Source organism: Grus americana, chromosome 1 (assembly GCF_028858705.1).
Source record: "Grus americana isolate bGruAme1 chromosome 1, bGruAme1.mat, whole genome shotgun sequence".
Lineage (NCBI taxonomy): Eukaryota > Metazoa > Chordata > Aves > Gruiformes > Gruidae > Grus > Grus americana.
In genome coordinates this window covers 26,192,171-26,205,128 of record NC_072852.1, presented here as the reverse complement: position 1 = coordinate 26,205,128, position 12,958 = coordinate 26,192,171, and positions in this window count along the sequence as shown.

The following is a 12,958-nucleotide window of genomic DNA, read 5'->3' as shown; positions in this document are numbered from 1 at the left end:
TGAGTTAAAGTAATGTTTTTTTATATGCTGCCATAATATTTAAAATTACTCAGATGAGCACTGAATGGAGGACCATACATGTGGATATTCTTTGGCACATATTCGTTTAATTCTGTGTGGTATCATTCAACTCAGGCTACTCTGATGAGCAAGTTGTTTATGTACAAATTTATTTACAAGATTTTAGTCTAAGCTAGAAATGCCTTTGATAGAAATAACACCTCAGCAGATTTTGAGGGGGGGACTCTAGGACAATTTTCCTTCTCTCCATCATTTCAGAGGCTTCACTGCAGATCTGCTCTCCTCTCCCCTCAACAAGCTCTTAGTTTGAGCCCAGGATGAATAAATCCCTGAGTAACATGGGGCAACTTCACAGCTGGTCCCTTCCAACCTGAGTTACCCTCTCAGACGATATTTCTATCTCTTTCCTCTCTGCCTCCTGTCCTGGCCATCGGTGTCCCTCTAGAAGCTCCTCTGGGTCATCCTTTGGCTGGGGAGCAGTCTCTTCTTTCTTCCTTAACTAGAGAACAGCAGCAGCGATAAGGCAAACAGCCTTCCTCTTCACAGCCAGCAAAACTCTTCTTAACAAAACACACAATATATATAATTCATACACAGTACATTTTGAGCAAGCAACCAGAGTTGTAACATCCATCACAATGTATTTCAGTGCTTCTCTGTGAAGATGAATATGGATACAAGTACTGATGAGCATGGATTCTGCAGAGGCAGGGCATCTGGAACAAGAAAAAGAGTGGAGCGTAACAATATTACACATTAAAAATATGAGAATAATATACAATAGAGCAGCTGGAAAAATGAAAAATGAGAAGATTCAAATTTGTTCTTAATACCATCTATGTGAAAAAGAACAACTCACATTTTTCAGTCTTTATTTATTTTTTAAAAAAGAGCATAAAAATGCATAAAAATCTGTATGTCAAACAAATGATGTGAGAACCAAATTCAGCTGGAAAAATATGTCCTTTATATCAAAATTAATATATTACAAATAACAAAAATGATGCATCCAGTAATCAGAAACAGATGAATCTGGCTCTGTGATTTCTAGGTCAAGAGCCTTGAGATGTGCTACACAAGCCAGGAAATGAGAATCCTTAGTAGGGGTGTGCATCAACTCATTAGGCGTTAACTCCCTGTTAGGACAGTCTGGAAATCCCATCCATTCCAGCAAATACACACAGCCAGTGAGAGATGGAAGGTTGCTACCAGACCTAATTGCTAAAAGTATTTAAGCAGACAGTGTAACACTGAATTTCTCAGAAGCAAGCAAGAAAATGTCATGTGGTCAGTGAGCCATGTGTAATAGGGCTTGGGAAGAAGAATACTTCATGGATTTAAAAGAACAGTGCTCTATAAAGTGACTCCCAAGGTGATTCCAGCTAGAGGACTTGAAAAATATGGAGTTGGATTGTTTTATCCCTGCCATAGAATTAATTTCTTTGCTGTTTATCCTAGGAGTCTTCCCAGTGCCTGTTCTTCCTTGTCTTATTCCCCTCTCCATAAGTATGGATTTCATTTCAACAGAAAGATCTTGCCTGCACTAAGAGACACAGTTTGAAAAAAATGCTTTATTGCTTTCTGGTGGCTTTTCTTCAGTATATGGTGCTATGTTATAATGGGAGTCACAGAGTTTTTGCTAGACATTCTCTTCTGGTTAAAACCCTTAAGGAGGTGTTCAGCATTTGTAACTGCTCCAGAAACAAGAAAAGGCACAGTGATCTTCAAAGTCCTGTTTATTATAGTCCGCACTTCCTTTTCAGGCACAACAGGGGATTTTACACGAGCAAAGAGCACATTTTAGTATTTGTGATGTGCCAGTAGCTCTGCTAGTTATCAAAGTTGCATGACACTTCTTATCATAAAGCCCTGGTGCTGTAGGGAAATACAAGGAAGATCTCATCACTAGGCAGCAGTGGCTTTGGAGAACTGGAGTCGGTCTCCACTGCAGAGTTCCTGTGTGGCAGGTTCCTTTAATCACATTTTTCCCAGGTGGTTATTTGTTCTCTGTTTTCGTTGTCCAGCTTGAGATCTCACAGGTTGATTTGCAGAAATGTTTAAACATTCGCAACTGTATCTGAAGCTACTGGGAACTGCCCTTTGAAAATACGAAATGTTACCCATTGTGAACTACTCAGATGGATCAGCCTGAATTCTCAGATACTCGTATGGTACAGCCTGAGTTTCCCAGCTGTAGGGTGGAGATGACGGAACTCCTTTCTTTCAGGGCAAATGTTGTGGAGTGGAATGTTTGTGAAACATATATGTGCTGTGAGAGTCGCAGAAGAGCCGAGCAGGAAATGTATGGCTGTCCTCACAGCTGAGGCTCGAGAGTGGAAAGTAAATAGACCACATGCTGAATGAAGCTAACAGAATATACTAAAAAGCTCATTCTTTGCACATAATGAAGCAAGGGTCGAGGGGAAAAATGTGTATGTTTGTATAACTAAAGCCAGCATCATTATTTAATAAGAGATTAAAGATTCACGGATACCTTTAACTGTGACGCTTCCTTATTTTTCAGTGTTTGATAAATTATCTCTTAGGGCAGTTTTTCTTTGGGGAGGTCAGCGTGAATATGAAATAGGTTTTCAGAAAAGACTCCCTTGCTAAGGTGAATGTGCTGCTCTGCACATAGTTGCTCTGCAGTACACAGTTGCTGTCACACTCTGTTGTTCCATCTAATTACACACACCCTTATGGGATTTTCTTCTGTAATAGAGGTCCCAAGTCTGAAATGTGTGACAATCAGAGCTCAACTCTGATTAAGAATTAGCAGGGAATTTACTAGAGGTGATGAAGCAAAATATGGTGTTGCAAAGCACTAGAAGAGCACTTAAGTAATCATCAATTTCTTTGTGGCCTTAAAGAGAGGGGAGAAGTATTCTCTTTCTCCACATTTGTTTCACCTTTTCCTTTTTCTCCTTATCCTTTTTATCTCCACTTTTTTTTTTCTCCTCTTAATATCCTCAGCGGCCAAGCTGTTTTTCCTCCTAAGTTTCCATCCCTTGTCCAGATTCTTCCCTGCATTGAGATTGTCATCCAGGAGCCATGTAAAGAAGTGTCTGAAGTGACAGCTGTGTCTGGATCACTTACTTACACCAGAGTCTTCTGATGACAAAGCCTGGAGCTACGATGTGTGAGATGCCTTTACACAAATGGTGTTCCCTTCTTGGAACTGAACCCCCCCCGGCTGGCTCATAGCTCCCATGAAAATTGCTGCTGTCATTGGAGGCTTGAGTGAGATGCAGAAGAAAGCAGGACATAGAAATGACAGAGATGAGTGGAAATTCAAAGACATTAAGAATAGGTAAGTCAAAAGAGCATGTAAAAATCTGGAGAATGATGGAGGGATGCTGAGGCTTGAAAAAGTAAACAAGGGATATGAAGACATCTGAATTATATATTACTTTGCTATTATTACAAAGCCTGGCAGGAAGTGTGGAGTGAAGATGCTTTAGACTGAGAAGGAAGAAAAGAAAAGTTGTCTGGCTGTAATTTTCTGCATTTTAATAAAGTTCTTTTTCCACAGATTTTTACCATGACTTTTTAACTCTGGCGTGTGATAATTAGATCTCTATTGAACAAAGGTACATGCCTGCCAAGATACTTAACTAAACAGAAAAAATATAAAAGACATGGAAAGTCTTTATGAGAAGGATGCCTCTCAAAGCATCATTTATTTTACTGGGTATCTGGAATTGTCATGTGGCAGGTTTTTAATTGCTTTGAACTTATGTGCGAAAGAAGTGAACATATGTAGGTATCTAAGCCAAAACTGTTTTTGTCCCCAGAATGATGAGTGAGACTAGGGTTACTACCATATTTTTCCTTCACATTGTAATCAGTCTCATTTTTCTGCAATATGAAGGATTCTTCACGTGAGAAATAGGCTAATACCACGAGAGTCAGCAAGTAACTAGCTTTCATTAAAGTCGTAATCGGAAATGATCTTTCATGGAACAAAGAATGACTGTGATTTCCTCACCAGTTTTTTCTACTTCCTGTATACTATCTGAAGTAGGTTGCTTGTGCCCTAAATCTGCACCATCTCTGTGCTAGTTTTTTGTAGGTAGTAGTCAGCATAGGCTCTGATTTTTCCTTGGAGCCTCGAGACACTTGCTGCAAGACAAACAGTAATACTTCATAAATATATACAGCAGAATCATTGTACAGCTTACTCTGAACACAAAACCTCATTATTTTCACAAGTACTTGTAATTCTCAAGTATTTTGAAATTTAAGTTGGCAGATGCTAATGTATGGCATTTATTTGTTAAAATTCCACCATAAAGAGTCTCTTTATAATACCTTTCATGAATGTAGCCCATTTTTCAATGGGTGAATTCGCTGCTCGTCATGTAAACAGTGTGTTATTGAAATGTTGATGTATTACTCAAACACCTCGGAGAGGGAGGGTGCTGGATTTGCGGTGCAGACATAAGGATGCAGAACAGGACTGCCACTCAGTGGTGCTGGAGATCATCAGTTCTTGTGCCACTACCCATTGGCACTGACATGGCTGAACACAGCTACACGACCAACCAGGTAGGATAAACTGCTCACAGAGGTGCAGAAACGGTATACAATTTTAGTATAACATCCTAGCAATGTCAGTGATTATAAATGGACTGTGTAAGCGATTCTGAAAAACACAGTAGGAACCCAAATGCCATAAAGCTCAATTTTGTCCAACACTAAAACACTATTATTAAAGAGAATTGTCTGTTCTGATCTATCACATCAGTGACTTGGACACTTACCTACTCTCATTTATCCATGATTTTCCATGGAAGGTGTTAAAATGACATTGCGGTCCCGGTGGATTGTTTATCAAAGAGCTCTTACTTCAGTACTACAGTATCGGGATGCTTTTGATGATAGCTGTGACATGCCTTAGTTTAAATTGTCTTCCCTGTTTCCATCACACTAGTATGTATCAACTCTTCTTTTTCAGGGTCAAAGGATATCTTACTGCACGTCAGAAACTCATTAAATCTGTATTTGTAAATAAAGCATTTGTTCCACAGCACCAGGTGTCCTTGAACCACTACAATGAACAGCTCTGCAGGACGTGTCCTAACTGTACTCAAGGCTCCTCTGAATGATGAAAATGTGACTTATCTGTTAAGTGTCCTGGGAACAACTTGTTATGGCCTATAAAGCAGCAGAAAAAGTGCACACAATGGTTTTTCTAGAACTGAAACACAAATCTAATTAGACTCCCATCAAATGGCTTATTTGAGACTGAAAAATTGCTGGACTGATTACAAAGTTTTCTTTATAGATTAATAGGCTAGTTTAATAGCCATGGTTCTCATTGTGTATGAACTACTGCTTTATGCACTTTGTTGTACAGCTATTAATTGCTTTGGCTTTTATGTAATATGTGTCTATATTGCTGCTACTTTTGCAAATGAGACCTGCCTCAGGTGACCTTTTCAGCTTGTGATTTCCTTTTTTTTTTTTTCCCCTTAATGAATGAAAAAGAAATCCATCTGTTTTCCAAGTTAGAATTCATTTTCAGGTTTATCAGCAGCTAAATACCCAGACTGGTATTCATGCTTCATAATTATTGAAAAACATTTAATGGAAGCAGAACAAATTATACACACAGCAGTATTTTATACGCATAACTGATTAAACTAAAATACTAATAAACCTTTTTCTGGGGACACTTCTGGGGGCATCTTACATTTGTAAGGAGCTACTGGATCTGGGAGACGAGTGAAAAGAACTTTCATCTATGTCACATCATGACAACAACTTCTTGGTATTGATGCTAAAATGATTACGGCTAGACAGCCTCACACTGCGCACAGCTACTGGGCAGCATGGGCACACTTTCCTCCTTCACCAGTTTCTGGTAGTTGGGATGTCAGTTTTCATTGCAGAATGTTCAACTGTGATTTCATAAAAAATTATAAAGTCCCCATCCTAACTAATAACTAACTACAATGACAATGAATTTTTTGTGCATTTCATCCTTATTATTTATACGGCCATATCATCTATCAAGTCCACACCCCTGTCAAAATCTAATGCCAGATGTTATGTTCGACTTATAAAGAAGCCAAGAGGAGCACAGAACATTTTCTTGAGATAGGAAAGCTGCACTGGCAACAAATTTTGAGAAGACCAGAGGTGAAGCGAAGTGACTGGGTGGAAGTAGAATTTCAAGACTAGAATACAACATTTTAATTTCTTAAGTATGAAGGAAGCTGCATTTCTGATTTTGACCACTCATTTGACCTCTTTCCTCCTCCTAGCTTTGACATTTCTTCTGATTTTCTTTTCTGAAGTGATTGCTCTTCTTACCAAAATGTCCATTCAGTTTAGCTTTCTTTTCATTCAATGCTGATCTGTCTAGAAGACTGCCATCCAAACTAGTTTTGACCAGCCACCATTGTTTCCTGCATGCTTACTGGCTATATATTGGCCTTCCATGAGTGACCTATGACTTTGCAGTATTCTCCTTCACAGCCTTCTCTCATTTCTACTTCTTGTGATATTCATAGAATCATAGAATCATAGAATGGTTTGGGCTGGAAGGGACCTCAAAGATCATCTAGTTCCAACCCCCCTGCCATGGGCAGGGACACCCTCCACTAGACCACGTTGCCCAAAGCCCCATCCAACCTGGCCTTAAACACTTCCAGGGATGGGGCATCCACAACCTCTCTGGGCAACCTGTTCCACTGCCTCACCACCCTCATGGTAAAGAATTTCTTCCTAATATCTAATCTAAATCAACCCTCCTTCACTTTAAAGCCATTGCCCCTTATCCTATCACTCCATGCCCTTGTAAACAGTCCCTCTCCAGCTTTCCTGGAGGCCCCCTTTAGGTACTGGAAGGCTGCTATAAGGTCTCCCCGGAGCCTTCTCTTCTCCAGCCTGAACAACCCCAACTCTCTCAGCCTGTCTTCATAGGAGAGGTGCTCCAGCCCTCTGATCACCTTCATGGCTCTCCTCTGAACTTGCTTCAACAGCTCTATGTCTTCCTTGTACTGTGGCCCCCCAGAGCTGGATGCAGGGCTGCTTTCAATCCACTCCCCGCCCAGCCTGAAGTTGTGCTTGGGACTGCGCTGACCTATGTGCAGGACCTTGCACTTGGCCTTGTTGAACTTCATGAGGTTCACATGGGCCCACCTCTCCAGCCTGTCAAGGTCCCTCTGGATGGCATCCCTTCCCTCCAGTATGTCGACTGCACCACACAGCTTGGTGGTGTTGGCAAACTTGCTGAGGGTGCACTCAGTCCCACAGTCCATGTCGCTGACAAAGATGTTAAACAGTACCAGTCCCAATATCGACCCCTGAGGAACGCCACTCATCACTGATCTCCACTTGGACATTGAGCCATTGACTGCAACTCTTTGAGTGCGACCATCCAGCCATTTCCTTATCCACTGAGTGGTCCATCCATTGAATCCATGTCTCTTCAATTTAGAGACAAGGATGTCATGTGGAACAGTGTCAAATGCTTTGCACAAGTCCAGGTAGATGACATGAGTTGCCCTTCCCTTATCCACCAACACTGTAACCCCATCGTAGAAGGCCACCAAATTTGTCAGGCATGATTTGCCCTTAGTAAAGCCATGCTGGCTGTCACCAATCACCTCCTTATTTTCCATGTGCCAGAGCATATTTTCCAGGAGGATCTGCCCCATGATCTTGCTGGGCACAGAGGTCAGACTGACCAGTCTATAGTTCCCTGGATCTTCCTTTTTACACTTTTAAAAATGAGGGTTATGTTTCCCCTTTTCCAGTCAGTGGGAACTTCACCGGACTGCCACAGATATGATGGATAGTGGCTTAGCAACTTCATCTGCCAGTTCCCTCAGGACCTGCGAATGCATCTCATAAGGTCCCATGGACTTGTGCACCTTCAGGTTCCTTAGATGGTCTCCTGATCTTCTCCTGAAGTGGGTGATTCTTCTTTCTCCCGGTCCCTGCCTTTGCCTTCTGCGAACTGGGCAGTGTGGCTTGAGCACTTGCTGGTGAAGACTGAGGTAAAAAATTTGTTGAGTACCTCAGCCTTCTCCATATCCTGGGTAACCAGGTCTCCTGTTTCCTTCTGGAGAGGGCCCACATTTTTCCTAGTCGTCCTTTTATCACTAACATACCTATAGAAGCTTTTCTTGTTGCCCTTAACATCTCTGGCCAGATTTAATTCTATCAGGGCTTTGGCTTTCCTAACCTGATCCCTGGCTGCTTGGACAGTTTCTCTGTATTCCTCCCAGGCTACCTGCCCTTGCTTCCACCCTCTGTAGGCTTCCCTTTTGTGTTTGAGTTTGCCCAGGAGCTCCTTGTTCATCCATGCAGGCCTCCTGGTGTTATTGCCTGACTTCCTCTTTGTTGGGATGCATCAGTCCTGAGCTTGGAGGAGGTGACCTTTGAATATTAGCCAGCTGTCTCGGGCCCCTCTTCCTTCCAGGGCTTTGTCCCATGGTATTCTACCAAGCAGATCCCTGAAGAGGCCAAAGTCTGCTTTCCTGAAGTCCAGGGTAGTGAGCTTGCTGTGCGCCCTCCTTGCTGCCCTGAGGATCTTGAACTCCACCATTTCATGGTCACTGCAGCCAAGGCTGCCCTTGAGCTTCACATCCCCTACCAGCCCCTCCTTGTTGGTGAGAACAAGGTCCAGCATGGCACCTCTCCTCATTGGCTCCTCTATCACTTGGAGAAAGAAGTTATCATCAACGCATTCCAGGAACCTCCTGGATTGCTTATGCCTTGCTGTGTTGTCCCTCCAACAGATATCAGGGTGGTTGAAGTCCCCCATGAGGACCAGGGCTTGTGAACGTGAGGCTGCTCCTGTCTGTCTATAGAGGGCCTCATCTGCTCAGTCTTCCTGATTGGTGGCCTGTAGCAGACCCCCACTACAATGTCCCCTGCCCCAGCCCTCCCTTTAATCCTGACCCATAGGCTCTTTGTCAGCTCCTCCTCCATCCCCAGGCAGAGCTCCATGCACTCCAGCTGGTCATTGACATAGAGGGCGACGCCCCCTCTTTGTCTGCCCTGCCTGTCCTTCCTAAAGAGCCTGTACCCTTCCATCCCAACACTCCAGTCATAGGACCTGTCCCACCATGTCTCTGTGATGCCAATAAGATCACAGCCCTGCAGAAGTGTGCATGTCTCTAACTCCTCTTGTTTATTCCCCATGCTACGTGTGTTTGCATAGACGCATTTAAGTTGGGCCCCCGATGAAGCTGACTGACTGGCTGGAATTCATTTGTGCTGCACTTCAGGTGTTCTCCTGCTGACCTGTGATCCTTCTCCCAGCTCTGGGCATCTATTGCTGGCACTGCCATCAAACTGGTAGGAGTGGGATGGATTGAGGTTCCCCTTCCCTGGCAGCTTTAGTTTAAAGCCTTATTCATCCGCCATGTTTCCTCTCTTCTCTTTCTTACACATAAATATTTTTTGTTCTTCCCTCCAATATTATCAACAGCAATTTCCTTTCATTTTGTGTATCCTGAATTCTGCTAGACAAATCTTACGGCTACTTGGAGGTCCTCACTTTAAGCTTTTCAATTCTTCCCGTCTTTCTCATATTGACATTTCTTATGTGCTCTGTCTTTACTTTTTCAGCAGGTCAGCTAATTCTTTCATTTTCTCGTAAGCATCCTCAGTAAAACTTTGCTTCTACCAGCTGATGTAAGCGAAATCCATCTCTTGGAAATTACTCCCTTTCTGTATCTGCCTGTTTGCAGTCCACACTGGTTCCCTCCTTCTCTGAAGTCATGAGATGATTCATTTGCAGCTGGGACCGAGCAGGATTTTTCATATCATCACATATGATGTGTTAAGAACATACTTTGCTTAGCTACACAGGAAAAAAGAAACCTCCCCCTCTACCCAAATAAACCAGAAGTTTAGGTGGCTGAACAGCAAAGATTGAGTGACATGATCAAAGTATAAACATGTATCTGTATACTTACAGTTGTGTTGGTGTTTTTTCATGCTGTTGTCTGTCTTAAATATAACATATATACTTAGGAACTATATGTTGTACTCTTAAACATCGACATACTTATACAAAGTCAATAAGCTTGAATGATACAATAAAAAAAAAAGTATTGATCTGAATTATGTTATATAAGTACATTTGACGCACTTGCCCAATCATCACTATTGTTAGAAAAGAGCTCTTCTTTATGTACAGCATTATATCACATTTTCTATTTCCTTTGAGAACACCTTATAGTACAAAGAATCAAATAAAAGGTCTTTGATATGATGAAATATATATTCAAAGAAGGGCGCACTGTTTGATAGAGGTCTTAATGCGATAGAAGAGTGGCTGCGCTCTATTGACAAGTATCCACAGGTTCTGTGGTACCTTGGGTCTCCTCTCCAACTAACCACTCTCCTTTATTCCATAAAACACAGTGTGGCACCACTGATGGACCTTTTATGGGATCACCATACTTATGCAGTGCTTATTAAAGTCTCCACTGGGAGATGGCTGCCTTACAGTATCTTCTGAAGATATGTAAGTAAAGTACATATATGCTTTGTCCATTACTTGTCTTTTTTCTACAAGTAATAATAGGAACAAAAGGAATTTATTACTAAAACAGGACAGCAATGCCTGAAAAGTTGTACAAGTGAAGCGTATCATCCTTCAGCTCACAGATTTGTTATGTTTCATGTTCGCTCCATGTTGAAGAGAGAAAAATACTTGGAACATATGGAAAAATTGAAGGTGATTAAGAAAAAGCTATTCTGAAGCCTGATTTTGCCATTCAATAGTGTTGTTTCCATGGTAACTCCTGCATCACATGGCACCTGTGTACATGATGCAAAGACATTTCTTAAAGTTACACAAATACTAAACAGGAAGGGCAAACTTCTGTCTTTCTTTTATCAGTATGAAGTATTTTATTTCCATTGCAAACACAGAATTTTCCATAATTCACCAGGTACTTAAGATGTGGCATTGTAAACAAAGTATTATTCGCAAGTGAAAACCATGTAATATTTAAAGATGAAAAAAAACCCCAAAACCAACAAAAAAAGAGCTTTTATGAGGAAGGAGGAGAGCAGTGGGTTAAAGGGACAGCTGGTACTGTGTGTTACCCGATATGGGAGTTCTGCTCTCTGTTACTATTTCATTACTGCTGTGGCAAGGCAGCAAATGATAGCTACTAGTAATTCGCTGCGTGAGGCACGTGTATGGTCCAGCTGTGTCCATGCCTTCAGCCTTCCTGTGAACAGACTGAAGAATAGAGTCTCTGCAGAAAATACTTTAGAACTCACCAGAGGTGAGGAGGCTGGCAGGATTCTGCAGAAATTACTTCAAAACTTACAGAATTTACCTGAGTGTGTGTCCTTTTATTTTTGACATTATCTGACAAGATTCTGTGACTATTACTTCCTAAAGAAATCTGCAAGATAAAAATATATAACAAAGTTATAACATTCTATTAAATTCTGTAGGTTTACCTTTATGATGTTCTCTATGCCCTTTTTCAGTCTTACAAAAATCTTACATAAAACCACAGATTCTTTCACTGAAAATATGCATTCTTTTCTTTTCCTATCACTTTCAAATTCTGAATCTGTAAGTATATATTGTGTCAACTGAAATGCGATATGCAAGGACAGATAATAGAAAATAGTATTATGAACAAGATCTGAGCACCATTGCCAAAATAACACATGTATGTATACATACGCATTCACACACATACATGTGTACATGTATGGAGTGAATAGGCGTTTGGAAGGCGGTGATTAAAATTCAAATCTGAGTGGGTGATTAAAGCTGAAATTTTCACCAGATTACAATATTTCTCCTTGATTCAAATATGCTGGTTCTGAACTAAAAATCTGTTTAATATATTGATTCTTAATAGTGAATAAATTCTTACATCTCTGAGACAGGCAGTAGACACAGCACCTCCAGACTTTAATTGTATGTGACACTGGATACAACGGCGTTTAGCTCTGGCTACTATGAATTTTGCAGGGCCCTGTAAAGTCTTTGAAGGCTGATCTGACCTGCACTTGTCTTCTTTTAAACAGCTCGACGTGACCATAATGCTTGCTGCCTGTGTTATACATTTAACAAAATGTGCCTATATTTCTGAAAGGAAGTACCAAGGACTGTTTACACATGAGCTTTATGCAGTTAACACTGGCTGAAAATAGGAAAGGAAGAACATTCGCAGTAGACAGATACCTGTATGGGTGTATTTTGGGTTTAGGTATCAATATAATAACTTTCAGTCCTAGCGTGATAATGTAATCTTCTTTCCATTCTGTTCTAGCTTGTTCCAAACACTGTCCCATTTGGCACAGAAACTTCCAGTTCTCTGTTGGAAACCAAATATTTTTCTTTCCAGGGGCAGACATTCTTCAGTCAAGTTCAACTAAGTGGCCCACAAGGGAGCCGTCTGTGTTGTCCAAGCTAGCAAGATACGTTTGTGAGCCAGCATCAGTAAATAAAGAAGGCAAGCTACATCTGTCCTCCAGCACTTGAGGTCACTGAGCAATTCCAGAACCATAAGTCAGTGATTTCATGGAATTTCCCATTCAAGTGATTAGGGCACGTTAGACTATAACACAAGCCAAAATGTTGGATTCTTAGTGCATTCCCACCAAAAAAATGCCATGAATCAGGTTTTTCTGTCTGGCATCTCTTACATCAATTTTTTGTAATTCTGTGAAAGAGTACAGAGAGGTTAAGAGAGAGAAATTCTTTGAATATGAAATAGCATGTGCCTTTTAATGAACTCTGCAGCCTACATATCCCTGATAGGAGCCAAGGCCGGTTAGAGAATTCATTCATTGTCTCAAATAGGGGGGATGCAGCAGGGGAAGGAGGTGCCCATGAGAAAGGAGCCCCCCATAAGGACATGCTGACCAGCGACCAGAAGGTAATTCCCATGAGCAGGCAGCATGTGCTCCAACCCCAAGGGCTGGCTGTGAATCC